This window comes from Schistocerca piceifrons, chromosome 8 (genome assembly GCF_021461385.2).
Source record: "Schistocerca piceifrons isolate TAMUIC-IGC-003096 chromosome 8, iqSchPice1.1, whole genome shotgun sequence".
Taxonomy (NCBI): domain Eukaryota; kingdom Metazoa; phylum Arthropoda; class Insecta; order Orthoptera; family Acrididae; genus Schistocerca; species Schistocerca piceifrons.
In genome coordinates this window covers 277911705-277928713 of record NC_060145.1, presented here as the reverse complement: position 1 = coordinate 277928713, position 17009 = coordinate 277911705, and positions in this window count along the sequence as shown.

Here is a 17009-nt window from a genome sequence, read left to right as displayed (position 1 = left end):
ACCTTCCATGAAAACCCTGACATGATAAGCAAATCCAGTAGTATGTCACATAGCTCCGAATAAATCGTGACATTAAATTAACCAAAGTAATACGAGTAACGAGTGAGCAAATGGAATACCACAGACTAACACAAGAATGCCTAAATGCATGTCGTACCTTCCCACCATGAGACAGACGCAGTTGCGAGGGGAGAAACGACAACAGAAGCCGAGAGCAGAACCGTGTTAAGCTAGAAGGCCCTACGATAAGGGACGGACTCCCACGTTACCAGCTAACCGCTAGGACCACCCCCCAGCCCATGTTAAAAGCTAGAGCCCTCCAGAAGAACAGTATAGATCTTACGATAACACTAAAAGGACCACCCCAGCCGCAAGTTTTAGCGTGAGTCTTTTTCGCGTCTCTGTTTCGCCAGGACCACCCCCCCCAGCCCATGTTAAAAGATAGAGCCCTCCAGAAGAACAGTATAGATCTTACGATAACACTAAAAGGACCACACCAGCTGCAAGTTTTAGCGTGAGACTTTTTCGCGTCTCTGTTACGTTGCAAACTTTAAAAACATTGCCCCACACGAAAAGTACAACGTTTCTCATTGGATTGACAGAATTTTTGCAGGCGATCCATTGTAGAACTTGGAAACCTATTCAGGGAATATTCGTTCGCATTTTTGTTGAACGCAGTTGGTTTTTACCATCCTGTATTAAAACATTTCCTTTCATCAATAGTGCAATTTATAAACAATGTTTTGTGAGTAGAATAAAATTTCCCATGGTAAACTTAACTGCTTTTTCAACGTTCTTTTACCAGCTAACTAAAAATAGGAAAGCCTTGAACCCCTTCCACTAAATTTAGTTAGTATTAAGATTCTTTTACAGGGAGTGCAGTGGAGCTGATGCTGAAATCATTAAGTATTTGGTTATGTCATCGCTAGTCTCACTGAACTCTTCTGAACTCTACATGTCATGTGTGATCTGGCGTCTCCTTACCAGCAACAGGTCCCAGGTTCAAACTAGTCAATTCCCTAAAAAACACGCTCAGAGCGTCGTTGCGCGAAAGTGGTAGGGAGACACGATATAGAACAGACAGACACCATGCAGAATGTTAGATAATGGCGACCCTGCCAGGATGGTAAAATACCATGATTGAAGGTCGACCACATGCCTAACTAGGTCAGAAAAATATCCTGTTAAAAAATTTTCGTAATAAAAAAATGTTTTTTTGAAAGGCGTAAATAGTTGAAAACAGTAGCTGCAGCGATAGATAGTGAGACATTCTAGCAGAGACAATAGCATAATTAAGTTATGAATTTTAAAAATTGTTAGAATTAAGTTTTCTCTTCAATGCAAGTGCACAGGTGGCGGATACATCGTTGACAAGTTGGTTCTGACCCAACAAGTAAGTGAATGGATTGTCAGTCTTGGGTATAATAAGTGTCAAGTCGTGTGAACAAAAAGTATATGGAACGCGTGAGATCGTATGAGCGCATGTTGACTCGAAGTAGGGCGCGTGAATTGCTTTTAAAACAGAAAATAAGGGATTCAGAAAGATTAGCAATGGCAGATCGAGACCTTGACCAAATTGAGGTAGAGACCCAGCATGAAGATGGACAGAGAATAGAGGACAGTACAACAGACGATGCAGTATCGCGAGAAATAGGACATATGACGCACCATAACGAGGACAATGTACGTCAAGGCATAGAAAATGTAAGTCAGCGTACAACAGAGAAGCAGGAAAGTAGAGAGACAGTCGATGAGGATTCTAACTTGCGTCTTGAATACGTAGAACCCATAGTACAAGTAATCAGAGCTCCCTCACCACAGAGTACAAGGAATGCGAGCAGACACGTGTCACAGCACAGTTCAATGCAATCGGTTGCAAACCAACACTTGGGCGAAAACACAGAGCGTAGGACGTCGGAAGAAAACGCAATAGGACCCACCAATCTGGCAGAATTATTACAACAAATTAGGGAAACCATGACAAGGCAAAATAAAGACTTAGCGAACCAAATTCAAATTCAGAATGCAGAAACCACGAGACAAATGCGTGAGATTAAAGAACAAAACAAAAAAATCAGTTACACCTAATTCATATTGAAGACGAGGCAAAAGAATCTCGAGAAGTGATAGGAAACTTAATAAACGGTCACAATCAATTGAGAACAGACACTGACAAGGTACAAATGGTTCAAATGGCTCTGAGCACTATGGGACTCAACTGCTGTGGTCATAAGTCCCCTAGAACTTGGAACTACTTAATCCTAACTAACCTAAGGACATCACACACATCCATGCCCGAGGCAGGATTCGAACCTGCGACCGTAGCGGTCGTGCGTTTCCAGACTGTAGCGCCTTTAACCGCTCGGCCACTCCGGCCGGCTGACAAGGTACAAGCGGACGTACAAACATTGCGTAATGACATTCAGGACGAGATCAAAACATTACGTAACAACACCCAGGGAGAAGTCAAGAAACTAGAGAAACAGATAAACGTAATTACTAGACAAGCAGCAGGAACAGCGCGTGAAATTGTTGAAAAGAGTGTGTTACACAAACGTATCACGAAAGCAGCGCTGAAAAGATATGATAACCACATAGTCAAAATAGAAGCGCAAACGAAGCGACAATTTCAGAAATTGCGAACAGAGTTGTTGCAAACCATTGAAGAGCGTAGTGAACTGGATCGAACACACACTGAGTCTGCAACCACATCAGTATCTGTAACAGCACCGGAAAAACAAGCAATTAACGAAGATATTACGCATTTGCGATTCCAATCGCAGGCGGAAAGTAACATACGTGAAATCAGACAGCCTGCACAGCAACAAACACGTTTCGAAATTCTTGATGAACAAACGTCATCACAAACACATGCGGAACCACAAATGTATGTTTCAAGACAGTTTGGATCGTGCAATGAAGCAGCAAGGTTAGCCAGACAAAATACCGAACCAATACCTGAAAATGGAAACCCAGGTCGCGAAGAGTACAGTGCAATGCATTCAGCTACACGCTCACAACCGATGGAAGAAAATTATTGCGTACCACTCCAACGATATTACTCAAGGGTAGGCGAAAGTTACAGTGGACAATATCCAATGGATCTACCACAACCGGAAAGGACGACGGGAGAAATGATCAGAAACAAAAGTGGCGAAGAATGGCGAATTTCATATGGAACTATGACGAAGTATGACAACGATCATTTCCTCACAGTCAGAAAATTTCAACACTTTCGAGAAGGAAACTCATTACATCCACGAACTTTTATTGATTAATTCCGAGTAGGATTACCAGAACACTGGACGCTAGCACACAAATTAGACTTTATATGTGCACACATGTCAGGAACAGTCGCAGAAACCATGCAGAATTTTGCAGCGACATGCCGATCGTACGAAGATTTCAGAAAGAAGTTTCTCTCACGATATTGGTCCAGAGAAGCACAGAACACAGTGAAGTACGAATGATTACAGAACCCATATTTTGAAAATTCAGGAGAGAAGAGTCCCGTGAAATTTTTCGAATTAATGGCAAAGAGAAATCAATGCTTATATGTACCATACAGTGACGGAGAGTTGATTAAATTATGCGCGATGAAGCTACCATTGAAATACCAGCAATCATTAGTAGGTCGCGGAGGCAATGACGTCGAAGCATATAAAGGTATTCTAAGGGAACTAGAGTTCATATTTTCGGAAGATTACGCAAGAAAAAGACGAAGCGCACGTGAAAACGAAAGCAAAAAGCAGTGGAATCCACAAGACACAGTACGAAGGAACAATAATTACGAACCATGTGATAACTTCGCACCAAGAAACGACAATAAATTTCAGCAAAGAACCGGTTATGAATTTAGAAGAGAATATGGCAATAACTATAATTCACCCAGGAACGGCAACAACTATTACAGAGGGAATAACGACAACCGGAACGGGTACTGGATAACCAATAGACCGACAAATTATCAACAAAGAAACCACTATCAACAAACTGAACAAAAAAAGAGAATACACATAGAAGAGGTGGAGGTAAGACCACCAAACCCCGATAAACGTTCGAATTGACAGCTAAGCGCCCATGCCAAAGAGAATGATGCACCGACCCAGGACAATTGCAGCACCTTGAACAGAGAAGTAAAAATCTTATCACGAGAAGAGAAGAAGGAAGAAACAAATCCGCAGGGACCAGATGAAAACGAAGACAAGAAAATAACAATATCGTGTTGGGACGAAATTAAATGGGAGAATACTGACGAGGAAGATGAATTACCAGAGGCATGCACAACCAATGTAGGAGGAAAGGACGAAGTAATGAGTATTGCAGAGCTATTTGAGATGGAAACCAGGGAAAGGGAATTCAATGAGGATAATGTGCAGTCGACAGAAGTTGAAAATAAGTTACGAGTGAGCACACAACCCAACGTATATAATGAAGGAAGTTATGAAGCGATAATTAGAGCATTTAGATGCGATTATGTTAAAGTAGCGACGAAGAAAAGATAGACGAGGATGAGGAAAAAGTAGAGGATGTTGAAGAAAGTGTAAATGAAGGAAGAAATAGAGAAGAGGAAATGAAAGAGAGAGAAGTAGCAGTCGAAGCTTATCCAACAGAAAGTTCGAATTCACAAGGGAAATTCCTAAAAAGACTCATGTATGATTCAGTGGAGGATTCGTTGATGCAAGAAGAAGAAGAACAGAACCAACCCTTTCAAATTCAACCAGTTGTGAAGGCCATGGTAAAGCATATCCCAGTCAATATTGTAATTGATAGCGGTAGTGAACTGACTGCAATCTCAGAGAATTTATTCATGCAGTGTAATGCCAATGAGGAATTGCCAGTTCTCAAAACACGTAAGATTAAAGTCAGAGGTCCTATTAGAAACAATGCTGCGGAAGGTACAAGACAAACAAGGTTAACTCTTTCGTGCCAAGGTCAAAATATTGAAGCCAACTTCGTGATTATACCTAAACTAACTGTAGATTTGATTATAGGTGCAGATTTTTTAAATGGGAGACGAGCGATAATAGATATGGGGAAAGGTAGCGTAACATTTGGGAATGTCACACTTCTCTTTGAGCAAAAGCTAAAATTAGAAGAAATACCAGTTATAGACAAACAATTAAGAATGACGCCAGATAAAGAGGATGAAGAATTAGAATGGTATGCACAAAAGGGGGAACCACCTCAACTCATGTTAGAAGTTCATAAAGAAATCGACGAAAAATTGCAAGAAGTTCAAGGTATTTCGGAACACAGTAAAAGAGAATTAGAGGGTATTTTACGAGATAAAGCAGAGGTATTTTTACCTAAGACTGGCAGTATTAAACACTTTCAGTACAAGTTTGAAGATTAATTTTATTACCGGTAAATAATCAGCACAATATTTCAAGATTATGTTGCAGATAAGATCGTCAGGAGAAAGAAGAATGAAGAGAGAGGAAGGTGGGAAAAAGAAAGTAGTTTCAATAAAAACAAAAACAAAAATAACACCAATAGTACCATAGATTAAGGTGAAGGGATAAAGCATAGTTAGTCTAACAACATAAAGTACTAAAATGCTATACGCCACAACACTACACAAAAATAAAAAACGAATTTGAGGATTCTTGCAGAAGTTAAGACTCAAAATATCTTAGAATTGTAACATGGAAAGGGCGCCGAAATTTGTAAAGCTTTTTAAGAAGGCATAAAACAACGTAGGTACTAGACATATGTTAGATGATTATAAGTAAAACTTTTTGTAAGAACCATTGTAAAAACTCCAGCAAGGACGAGATGCAACGACCCGCAAGCTGCAATGCGAGAAGTATCAAGAAAAGAAAGGACGTAATTAGCAAGACACAATTTCTACATGGCAGAAGTGTCGAGAGAAGGGAAAGGACAGTACGACCAACAGAAGGCCCTTGTAGTCGAAGTGGGCAGTAAATAAATCTGCTGCCAAGCTGAACCACAGGGTGGCGGAACCCTGCTGGGACAGAACACGGAACCACACAGTGGCGGAACCCTACAGAGACACGACATGACACCGAACGCCAGAAGGGTCTCCGAACGCCCCGACTCAGTGGAGCGAGCGAAAAATGGCCTGACGAGATGACAGCTTGGGCAAGCCACCACTGGCAAAAAAAAGAATATGTGTAAAAGTCACACTACTGCTATTAAACAGCACGCTGATGCACAAAGCTGAAGAAAACTTCCACAAAGTAAAAATGACACGCCCAAACAATTTATCAAACTGTTACTAAGAGGAGAACTTTAAAGCGACTAGTTATCAATAAATATTTCCATATCCTGCCCAGAGAAAACCCAAGAAGCAAGTAAGCAGCAGAGAAAAAGCAGGAAGAACAGAAGTTGAAGATTCGCAAGATTGAGACCAAGAAAGAAGATGGGTGAAGAATAGACGACATACCTTCCCAAATCCCTATCCTACTGTAAACTAGTCGTCTGCGAAGTATTACAACGAAAAACGACCGCTTTCAGCGACACATAACGATGACTTTCACGCATACAAAGCCAGTAAACCATGAGATTCTCCACTCACAGCTCCATTCCATTATGGGACCTCCACAGCAACAACACACACTTGCAAAGCCTACAAGGAACGACAAACGAAGCTGTACATCAAATACTTGCCCACATCCATCTCGCTCAAGTCCATCACCTTCGTGGAAAAAACATTCGCCAACCTCATGCTTAAACATTCATAGGATTGTGTGAATGTGTGAAATCAAATTATGTGACGTAGGAATTGTGCAAAAGAAATGTGTGAAAAACTAAATAAGTTAAGCACACCAGACAGCTAATAAATTACAAAATAACAGTCATTGACTATGGACTTCAGTAAAAAAGAGACTATCGATAAAAATAAGTAGTTCTGAAATGGACAGTATATAAAGAACAAAAGTAAGGCATAACAAACACTAAAATTATATGCCACTTATTTTCTCCTCATAAAAATAAAAGAATAACTATATTTTACTTATTATCTCCTTATAAAAACAAAGAATAAAAAATTATCTTGTTGAATGTTTCCCCTTTTTTTAACATTTGTACTATTTGTTAGGATAATGTCTCAGTACTTGTGTATGTATATTTCTTTGTCAAAGCAATTCTTGGAAATAATTCTTTTTTGTTAGTGTAACAATGTTGAAATGAGCGTCTAGAAAAAAAAACATTTTACTTGTACATGATACATAGAAAATGTGTTAGGAATACATTTTACTTAATTACTACATTTATAAAAACAATATTTCTAAGAAAATCGATGTGAAAGACTCCTCACTTTCGATAACAAACTTCTTATAAAACAAGCTTCACAACTAAATAAAGAAAGAAAATAATTAAAAATAATAATTATAATAGAATAAAAATATTCTTCCCTTGTCAATATAAACATATTTTTGATAATAATGTGGAAGAATAAAAAAATATAAATTAGTAATACAAACTATCATAGAACAGAATAACGTGGCTGAACAGTAGCGAACAAAATTTAGATAACGGAATAATTTTTGATTGACTTAGAGAACGATTCAATCATTACCTAACTTCAGTGCAAAAATTAAGTTCGAAGGGTGGTGATATGTAAGGTGACAGGCAAATCCAACACCTTCCATGAAAACCCTGACATGATAAGCAAATCCAGTAGTGTGTCACATAGCTCCGAATAAATCGTGACATTAAATTAACCAAAGTAATACGAGTAACGAGTGAGCAAATGGAATACCACAGACTAACACAAGAATGCCTAAATGCATGTCATACCTTCCCACCATGAGACAGACGCAGTTGCGAGGGGAGAAACGACAACAGAAGTCGAGAGCAGAACCGTGTTAAGCTGGAAGGCCCTACGATAAGGGATGGACACCCACGTAACCAGCTAACCGCTAGGACCACCCCCCAGCCCATGTTAAAAGTTAGAGCCCTCCAGAAGAACAGTATAGATCTTACGATAACACTAAGAGGACCACACCAGCTGCAAGTTTTAGCGTGAGACTTTTTCGCGTCTCTGTTACGTTGCAAACTTTGAAAACATTGCCCCACACGAAAAGTATAACGTTTCTCATTGGATTGACAGAATTTTTGTAGGCGGAGCGTAAGGTTAACATTGAGACCCTGATTGGTCAGATGAAAACACAGCCAGATAGGTTTTTTAAACCAACTTCGGTAAATTGTAGTAAGGAGAAGTTAGGAGAGAGTTGCTTCCGAGACGGCGAGGTGAGCGGAGCTGTGCTGCTCGCCGCCCCCTGACGAACACCGACAAGGTATTGAACGCACGCGATGCCGCATAACAGCGCAAAAAGCTTCACTCAGAACTGCAGAAGTCTCATCTGTTGCATCCCCTTTTTGCGTAATACTAGTGTCGATCGTCAATTAAAGCTCATGGTGTTCACATTTTCCACTTGAAGTAAAAAATCTGAAACACGATGATTTTTCTGTTATATAGTTATTGAGAAGCCACATCAGCCACTGTAATTTATGACAAGTTAGATAAGTAATTAAAGATAATTGAGGGTCACTGTAGACCATTTTGATAGTTTTCTCTCTTGTGAAACTTAATTTAAACCTAGATTATAGATGTGATATGCCATAGGTCATCCTTCGATCCATTGTAGTACTTGGAAACCCATTCAGGGAATATTCGTTCACATTTTTGTTGAACGCAGTTGGTTTTTACCATCCTGTATTAAAACATTTCCTTTCATCAATAGTGCAATTTATAAACAATGTTTTGTGAGTAGAATAAAATTTCCAATGGTAAACTTAACTGCTTTTTCGACGTTCTTTTACCAGCTAACTAAAAATAGGAAAGCCTTGAATCCCTTCCACTAAATTTAGTTAGTATTAAGATTCTTTTACAGGGAGTGCAGTGGAGCTGACGCTGAAATCATTATGTATTTGGTTATATCATCGCTAGCCTCACTGAACTCTTCTGAACTCTACAGGGCTATTACAAATGATTGAAGCGATTTCATAAATTCACTGTAGCTGCATTCATTGACATATGGTCACGACACACTACAGATACGTAGAAAAACTCATAAAGTTTTGTTCGGCTGAAGCCGCACTTCAGGTTTCTGCCGCCAGAGCGCTCGAGAGCGCAGTGAGACAAAATGGCGACAGGAGCCGAGAAAGCGTATGTCGTGCTTGAAATGCACTCACAGCAGTAAGTCATAACAGTGCAACGACACTTCAGGACAAAGTTCAACAAAGATCCACCAACTGCTAACTCCATTCGGCGATGGTATGCGCAGTTTAAAGCTTCTGGATGCCTCACGGTTTAAAGTTTACGGCCCCTTTTTCTTCTGCGAAAAAAACGTTACAGGACACGTGTATCTGGACATGCTGGAAAATTGGCGGATGCCACAACTGGAGACCGACAGCGCCGACTTCATCTTTCAACTGGATGGTGCTCCACCGCACTTCCATCATGATGTTCGGCATTTCTTAAACAGGAGATTGGAAAACCGATGGATCGGTCGTGGTGGAGATCATGATCAGCAATTCATGTCATGGCCTCCACGCTCTCCCGACTTAACCCCATGCGATTTCTTTGTGTGGGATTATGTGAAAGATTCAGTGTTTAAACCTCCTCTACCAAGAAACGTGCCAGAACTGTGAGCTCGCATCAACGATTCTTTCGAACTCATTGATGGGGACATGCTGCGCCGAGTGTGGGAGGAACTTCATTATCGGCTTGATGTCTGCCGAATCACTAAAGGGGCACATATCGAACATTTGTGAATGCCTAAAAAAACTTTTTGAGTTTTTGTATGTGTGTACAAAGCATTGTGAAAATATCTCAAATAATAAAATTATTGTAGAGCTGTGAAAACGCTTCAATCATTTGTAATAACCCTGTACATGTCATGTGTGGTCTGGCGTCTCCTTACCAGCAACAGGTCCCAGGTTCAAACTAGTCAATTCCCTAAAAAACACGCTCAGAGCGTCGTTGCGCGAAAGTGGTAGGGAGAAACGATATAGAACAAACAGACACTACGCAGACTGTTAGACAGTATGTAGGTGTTTGTCCTGCTTTGCTTAGAAAAAAGAGGCTGCAATCATTTATTGGGTCAATTGAGATTTGTCGCCTGTTCTCTGTTCTGTCTACGTGCCATAGAGTCGACAGTGCCTTAATGTCACTAAGTATGAGTAATCTTTTGTCCCTAGAAAATTGTGCTATATCTCTTGTTTGGTCAGAAAAGGCTCTGTGTCATATGAATGGTGTGACTACATGATCAGAACAAAGTCGTGTTACTTTTGTATAGTTTATGTTCGCTATTACAATTGCAGCTCTGGTAGTCTGAATCCCTGTAGTTGTTATGAGATGTTTGGAAAGTCCTGAAAGTCTCCCGCCACACATATATAACTTTGGGAGACAGATTATATCTGTTCAGAAGTATACCCAGTTCCACTCCAACCAAACGGCTCCTATTGCAGTTTAGTTGTAAGATCTTCACAGCGGGGGTGGGGGGAGGTGGTATCTAATAATGGCAATGTCTCTTCAGGGTCGTAATAAACGTGCCCATCCACTCGACGAAGAAGTTATAAATTTTATCTATGTTTAAACCTTCACCTCTTGGTGCATATGCTCGTCTTAAGAGGCTACAGAGTTCACAATGGTCGACGGGCAGGTTCTTTGTCCTAAGCATCATTCTGTCCGACTGCTCTGCTGTAGGAAAACATATTATTTTCCCTTCCGGATGATTGAGATGTATCACCAGACACAGAGCAGTCTGGAAAATTTCCCGATTTTCTAACCTACTTATGCTTAAGTTACTCTCAAGATTATCATAATCAGTTACGTTATTATTGTGTTGTTTGGGGTTTCTATGTGTGTCCTGCGAAACATTCTGACATTTGTCTTCTTCTGTTATTTTTGTACCGTGGGAACTATGTGTGAATGAAGCATTTTTAACTGTATTATTAAGTAGATTGTTTGTATTTAGTATTGGACTTCCAGTTAAAATGGTTCAAATGGCACTGAGAACTATGTGACTTACCATCTGAGGTCATCAGTCCCCTAGAACTTAGAACTACTTAAACCTAACTAGCCTAAGGACATCACACACATCCATGCCCGAGGCAGGATACGTACCTGCGACCGTAGGATTCGCGCGGTTCCGGACTGAAGCCCCTAGAACCACTCGGCCACCGCGGCCGGTGGACTTCCAGTATTACTGTTTTTGGAATACTGTTCGCCTATCTCAGGGTTATTTGGCAATTGAGTGTTTTCTTTGTGGGTATTTCTCTGTGTGTCTGTGCTGAGTGTGCTGTCCCCATGTGTACAACGTTCTGGCTTTATGTACGGTCTGCATTTGCTAGAGTCATATTCTGAATGTTATTTTAATAGTGTGACCTGTTAACGGGGATTTTATCTTTTTGTATTTCTTGTACTGGTGTGTCAATAATTCTATCTGTCCCTTATTTTTCCGTTTTGATGCCCTAGGGCATTCTTTTGTGTTTGTTTTCTGATTATTTTGTAATACTCCCCGCTACATTGGGAGAAAACGTCCTCTTCCAGCTCTTCTACTCGTAGCCGGTCGGGTCTGGAAGATTACCAACTGGAACGTTGACTGTTTTATCTGCCTTCGTACATAGTAGTCAATTCCTCCCAGCACACACACGTCGTCTACGTGATCAGTGGTGTTAAGATGTCTTTGCTGCATTATCGCACATTTGTAACGATGTAAAACTGTTCGTTTCTAGACCCGTTAATTGTGCTATACCCACATGTTGTCGCCATGTGACTGCACGCCACCATACTCTCGTTTTGATTGATGGAGACACATGTTTGGGTTTCTGTTTATTGTTCCACCACTGAAAAATAATTGTGGTTGCCTACTGGATTATGATTGTATCACATGCGAGCACCTTCTCGTCCGCAGCTAATTGACGGCCACGAATGCCTCTCTTCAGGGTTCCAAATATACGGGAATCGCTTTGGGAGAGATCGAGACTGTATGCAGGATGTGTAAGGGCTTCCCTAGAAAACTTCTGTAGCGTTGTCGAAGATGGCAACACATGAACATGCCACAAATATTTCGCTTCCTTTTCTGCTCTGAGACGAGTAATAAATTATCTCAAGAGAAATGTTCCTGACACAATGACCGTGCAGCGTCGGACATCTCTTCGTACTTCCTGTTACATTTTGTTTACTGGTCCTCGATGACCGATATAGCTGCCACAGGCGTTACAAAATTGCATGTTGTTGTTGTTGTTGTTGTGGTCTTAGTCCTGAGACTGGTTTGATGCAGCTCTCCATGCTACCCTATCCTGTGCAAGCTTCTCCATCTCCCAGTACTTACTGCAACCTACATACCTCTGAATCTGCTTAGTGTATTCAATTCGTGGTCTCCCTCTATGATTTTTACCCTCCACGCTGCCCTCCAATGCTAAATTTGTGATCCCTTGATGCATCAAAACATGTCCTACCAACCGGTCCCTTCTTCTTGTTAAGTTGTGCCACAAACTCCTCCCCAATTCTATTCAGTACCTCCTCATTAGTTATGTGATCTACCCATCTAATCTTCAGCATTATTCTGTCGCACCACATTTCTAAAGCTTCTATTCTCTTCCTGTCCAAACTATTTATCGTCCATGTTTCACTCCCATACATGGCTACACTCCATTCAAATACTTTCAGAAACGACTTCTAGGCACTTAAATCTATACTCGAAGTTAACAAATTTCTCTTCTTTAGAAACGCTTTCCTTGCCATTGGCAGTCTACATTTCATATCTTCTCAACTTCGACCATCATCAGTTATTTTGCTCCCCAAATAGCAAAACTCCTATACTACTTTAAGTGTCTCATTCCCTAATCTAATTCCCTCAGCATCACCCGACTTAATTCGACTATATTCCATTATCCTCGTTTTGCTTTCGTTGATGTTCATCTTATATCCTCCTTTTAAGACACTGTCCATTCCGTTCAACTGCTCTTCCAAGTCCTTTGCTGTCTCTGACAGAATTACAATGTCATCGGCGAACCTCAAAGTATTATTTCTTCTCCATGGATTCTAATACCTACTCCGAATTTTTCTTTTGTTTCCTTTACTACTTGCTCAATATACAGATTGAATAACATCGGGGAAGGCCTACAACCCTGTCTCACTCCCTTCCCAACCGCTGCTTCCCTTTCATGCCCCTCGACTCTTATAACTGCCATCTGGTTTCTGTACAAATTGTAAATAGCCTTTCGCTCCCTGTATTTTACCCCTGCCACCTTCAGAATTTGAAAGAGAGTATTCCAGTCAACATTGTCAAAAACTTTCTCTAAGTCTGCAAATGCTAGAAACGTAGGTTTGCCTTTCCTTAATCTTTCTTCTAAGATAAGTCGTAAGGTCAGTATTGCTTCACGTGTTCCAATATTTCTATCGCGTCCAAACTGATCTTCCCCGAGGTCGGCTTCTACATGTTTTTCCATTCGTCTGTAAAGAATTCGCGTTAGTATTTTGCAGCTGTGACTTATTAAACTGATAGTTCGGTAATTTTCACATCTGTCAACACCTGCTTTCTTTGGGATTAGAATTATTATATTCTTCTTGAAGTCTGAGGGTATTTCGGCTGTCTCACACATCTTGCTCACCAGATGGTGGAGTTTTGTCAGGACTGGCTCTCCCAAGGCCGTTAGTAGTTCTAATGGAATGTTGTCTACTCTCGGGGCCTTGTTTCGACTCAGGTCTTTCAGAGCTCTGTCAAACTCTTCACGCCCAAAATTGCATATAGCCCTCATAATGCCGTGAAAGGGAGGTGGATAAAATTTTGGGAGTTGTTTGCAATCAATACTAAGTAGTCCTATTTAGTTTCACGTGAGCTCCCGAGGCCCATCGCACGGTGTCCATGGAGACGAGGCGCACGCCAGAGCTTAAGTTAAGTCTTGGTGTTGACTTAGCACTTATGTACCACATTTTTAAAATGTGACTACTCCTATTCAGGAATTCTATTATTTCTAGACCATGCACTCTTAGACATATAGATTCAGGTATATCTTCTGAAGAAGGCTCAATTACTTCGGCTGAAACCTAGTTAACGGTTGGTTTCAGTATCGCAATCGAGGCTGGTAGTTTCTTATATATTAGATTATCACGATTGTTGACCGTTCTGCAATGTTGAAATTACAAAAACGTAGCATGAGGGCAAAGAGGTGTAATATAAGCGTTCAATAAGTATCGCTTCAAGTCTTTTTTTCTGAAAGCAGGTTGTTTTTATTCAGGATTCACATGTACTATATTATTCGCTACTTTTTTGGCTACAAACCCAAGTTTCCAGCACCGTATCCATTCAGTGTGACAGCTTCATGTCACCTTACTGAGAGGGCCTGTACGCTCGCATGGTACCATTCTACTGGTCGACATCGGAGCCAACGTCTTCTACATCCATTACCTGCCCCTCATGCACGTACTGATTCTCGCGTAGAGCATCCTTCATTGGGCCAAACAGATGGAAGCCGGAAGATGCCAGTTTCGTGCTGTACCTTTCAGCACACCAACCAGTGGACGAGCATGTCAACATTTCCAACAGAGACTTCCAGTTGAGCAATGTATGTTGTTTGATTTGACCTCGAATGAGTGTCCGCACGTTTCAACATTGCCGGAGTCACAGTTTTGTGTGGCCAGCCAGCAGCGGGAGATCGGACAGTTTTGCGCGAAGCTGTTGCGATGATGACAGACGACTTACGAAACGACTCACCGTGCTTTCGGTCACTGCCAGGTTTCCGTAGACATTCTGCAAGAGCCTATGAATATCTGATGTGCTCTCGTTGTCTGCGATAAGAAACTCAATGACATCTCCCCGCTTGGAACGCGCCTCCGTTGCAGACGCCATTTAGGAAGCCACGAATACCGCCGCCACCAATAGGAACTTCATGAAACTGTAGGGGCTGAAGCGGGAATATTCCACGATGAAACTTCCTGGCAGATTAAAACTGTGTGCCGGGCCGAGACTCGAATTCGGGACCATTGCCTTTTGCCGGCAAGTGCTCTACCAACTGAGCTACCCAAGCACGACTCTCGCCCCGTCCTCACAGCTTTACTTCTGCCAATGGTCTCGAGTTCGAGTCTCAGTCCGGCATACAGCTTTAATCTGCCAGGAAGTTTCATATCAGCGCACACTCCGCTGCAGAGTTAAAATCTCATTCTGGAATATTCCACGATGTTCCACAAGAAATTCCACATTTTTTCAACCGAAATTGGCTGTGAAAAGACTGTGTTGCATTACTTGTTGAACGCCCCTCGTACTTTATTTCGTGCAACGACAAAAACTGACCTGTTCGAGTGTCTGAGTAAGTCAAGTAAGCCAGAACAGGAAGGGAAATATCTTTCACTACGGAAAATATGAATCAGATCGACTGCTGCCAAAAGATGGCAGAAACGGATGAAACGAACGGCAGTGACCTTACTTACATGCTTGCATTTTTTTTACATTTTACAGTCATCCTCCTAGAGTGTTCCTTTGGTTCCTCCTTATAGAGTATTGTTTAACAACCATTGAGTATAGCTATGGTGTTTCAATAGCTCTTAATCTGTCATTCCTTTTTGTGTACTTACTATACACGATATTACCCATAGTGGACCCCTTCACTGTACATGATATATGATCCTGTTATCTTACTTCACATATGATGAGTAGGTCCCTTGGCCCCCCTCTTTAACTTCTTGACAAAAGCCGGTAGAGACTTACCACGCATGACCAATACAGGACTGAAGGTTGCGTTACTTTGACACTTCTGTTTTACGATTACCTCCATTAGGTTACTGATGTTTTCGCAGTATACATGAATAACTGGTTAATTTCTGATGGAACACATTACGTTGCATCATGTATATTTTAATTAAGACTGTTTTCTTTTACTTATGTAAATTAATATGTAACACTTGTTTAATTTAGACAATACTCTCTGGCATTTTATTATGTACTTAACGCTCTTTTTTAACCTGTATAGGCCTGAAGATGCCATAATGTAATGTCGAAACTGGTTGCCTGACAAATAAAACCAAAATAAGGGCTGTTGGTATTTTATTATTGGAAATCGACCAGCCAAAGTTTCGCACTCCGGACAGGATGGAGTTACATATATTTGAAAATCGTCCTGGGCCATCAGTAGACTGTGACCTCCACCAGAATCGATGCGTGGACTCACGTCTGCTTAGTCCTGTCGTCGTTTGCCTCACACCGTAGAAGGGACCTCCACCTCGCCCTAGCTACAGGCGCGGTAACCGCCTTTCTTTGCCTTTTCTTCACCACTGCCTCTTCTGTTTCCTTTTCATGTCTTTAATCGTCGTTTTTGTGATCTCTTGCCATCAACCCTTACCTCCTTCACTAGCTTTGACAACTGTTTTTTTCTAAATTCGCTGGACATGTCTCAACTTCAGTAGCTGTCGCTTTTGGATAGTCTGCTGCAGGGGCTTCGCACTAAATTTTTCCTAAGCGCTGCTTCAGATACGGCCTTCCTAATCACGATCTCTATTTTTCCCCGAAGGAATTTCATCTCTTCTGCTTGAAGCTGAATTCTTGTCACTTGCTAAATATATAAAAAATAAATTAAAAGTAAATAAATAAATTTAAAGACTATCTTCTCTTTTCCAAACGAAGGACGAATGTAATGTTTGTTGTACGGCATTTGCTTTCCTTAAAAACACTTTGGGAAAAGAGAAAGTACTGTTTTATAATATATCTGAGAGTTTGAAGGACTTAGCCTTCGACGTGTTGTAATAGCCGACGAGGTAAGGGAACCGACCTCTCATGGATATTAGTGCACTACATCCGCGGAGCGTCCTCGAGTCTGCTGCCGGAAAAATTCTTAGATTCAGCTATACGTAATACTTTGCTACATAATGTAAATAAGCTCGTCAGGCATGCAAATTTCATAATTTTGAACACACCAAGAGCAGGAAAATCCGAGAACAGCTACTTCACACTGTCAGCGAACGGAGCAGGTCGACGTTTTAAGGAGCCCGGAACTTGTTTTTCTTGGAAAGCAGACCCGAGAACGGAAGATAACAGGGC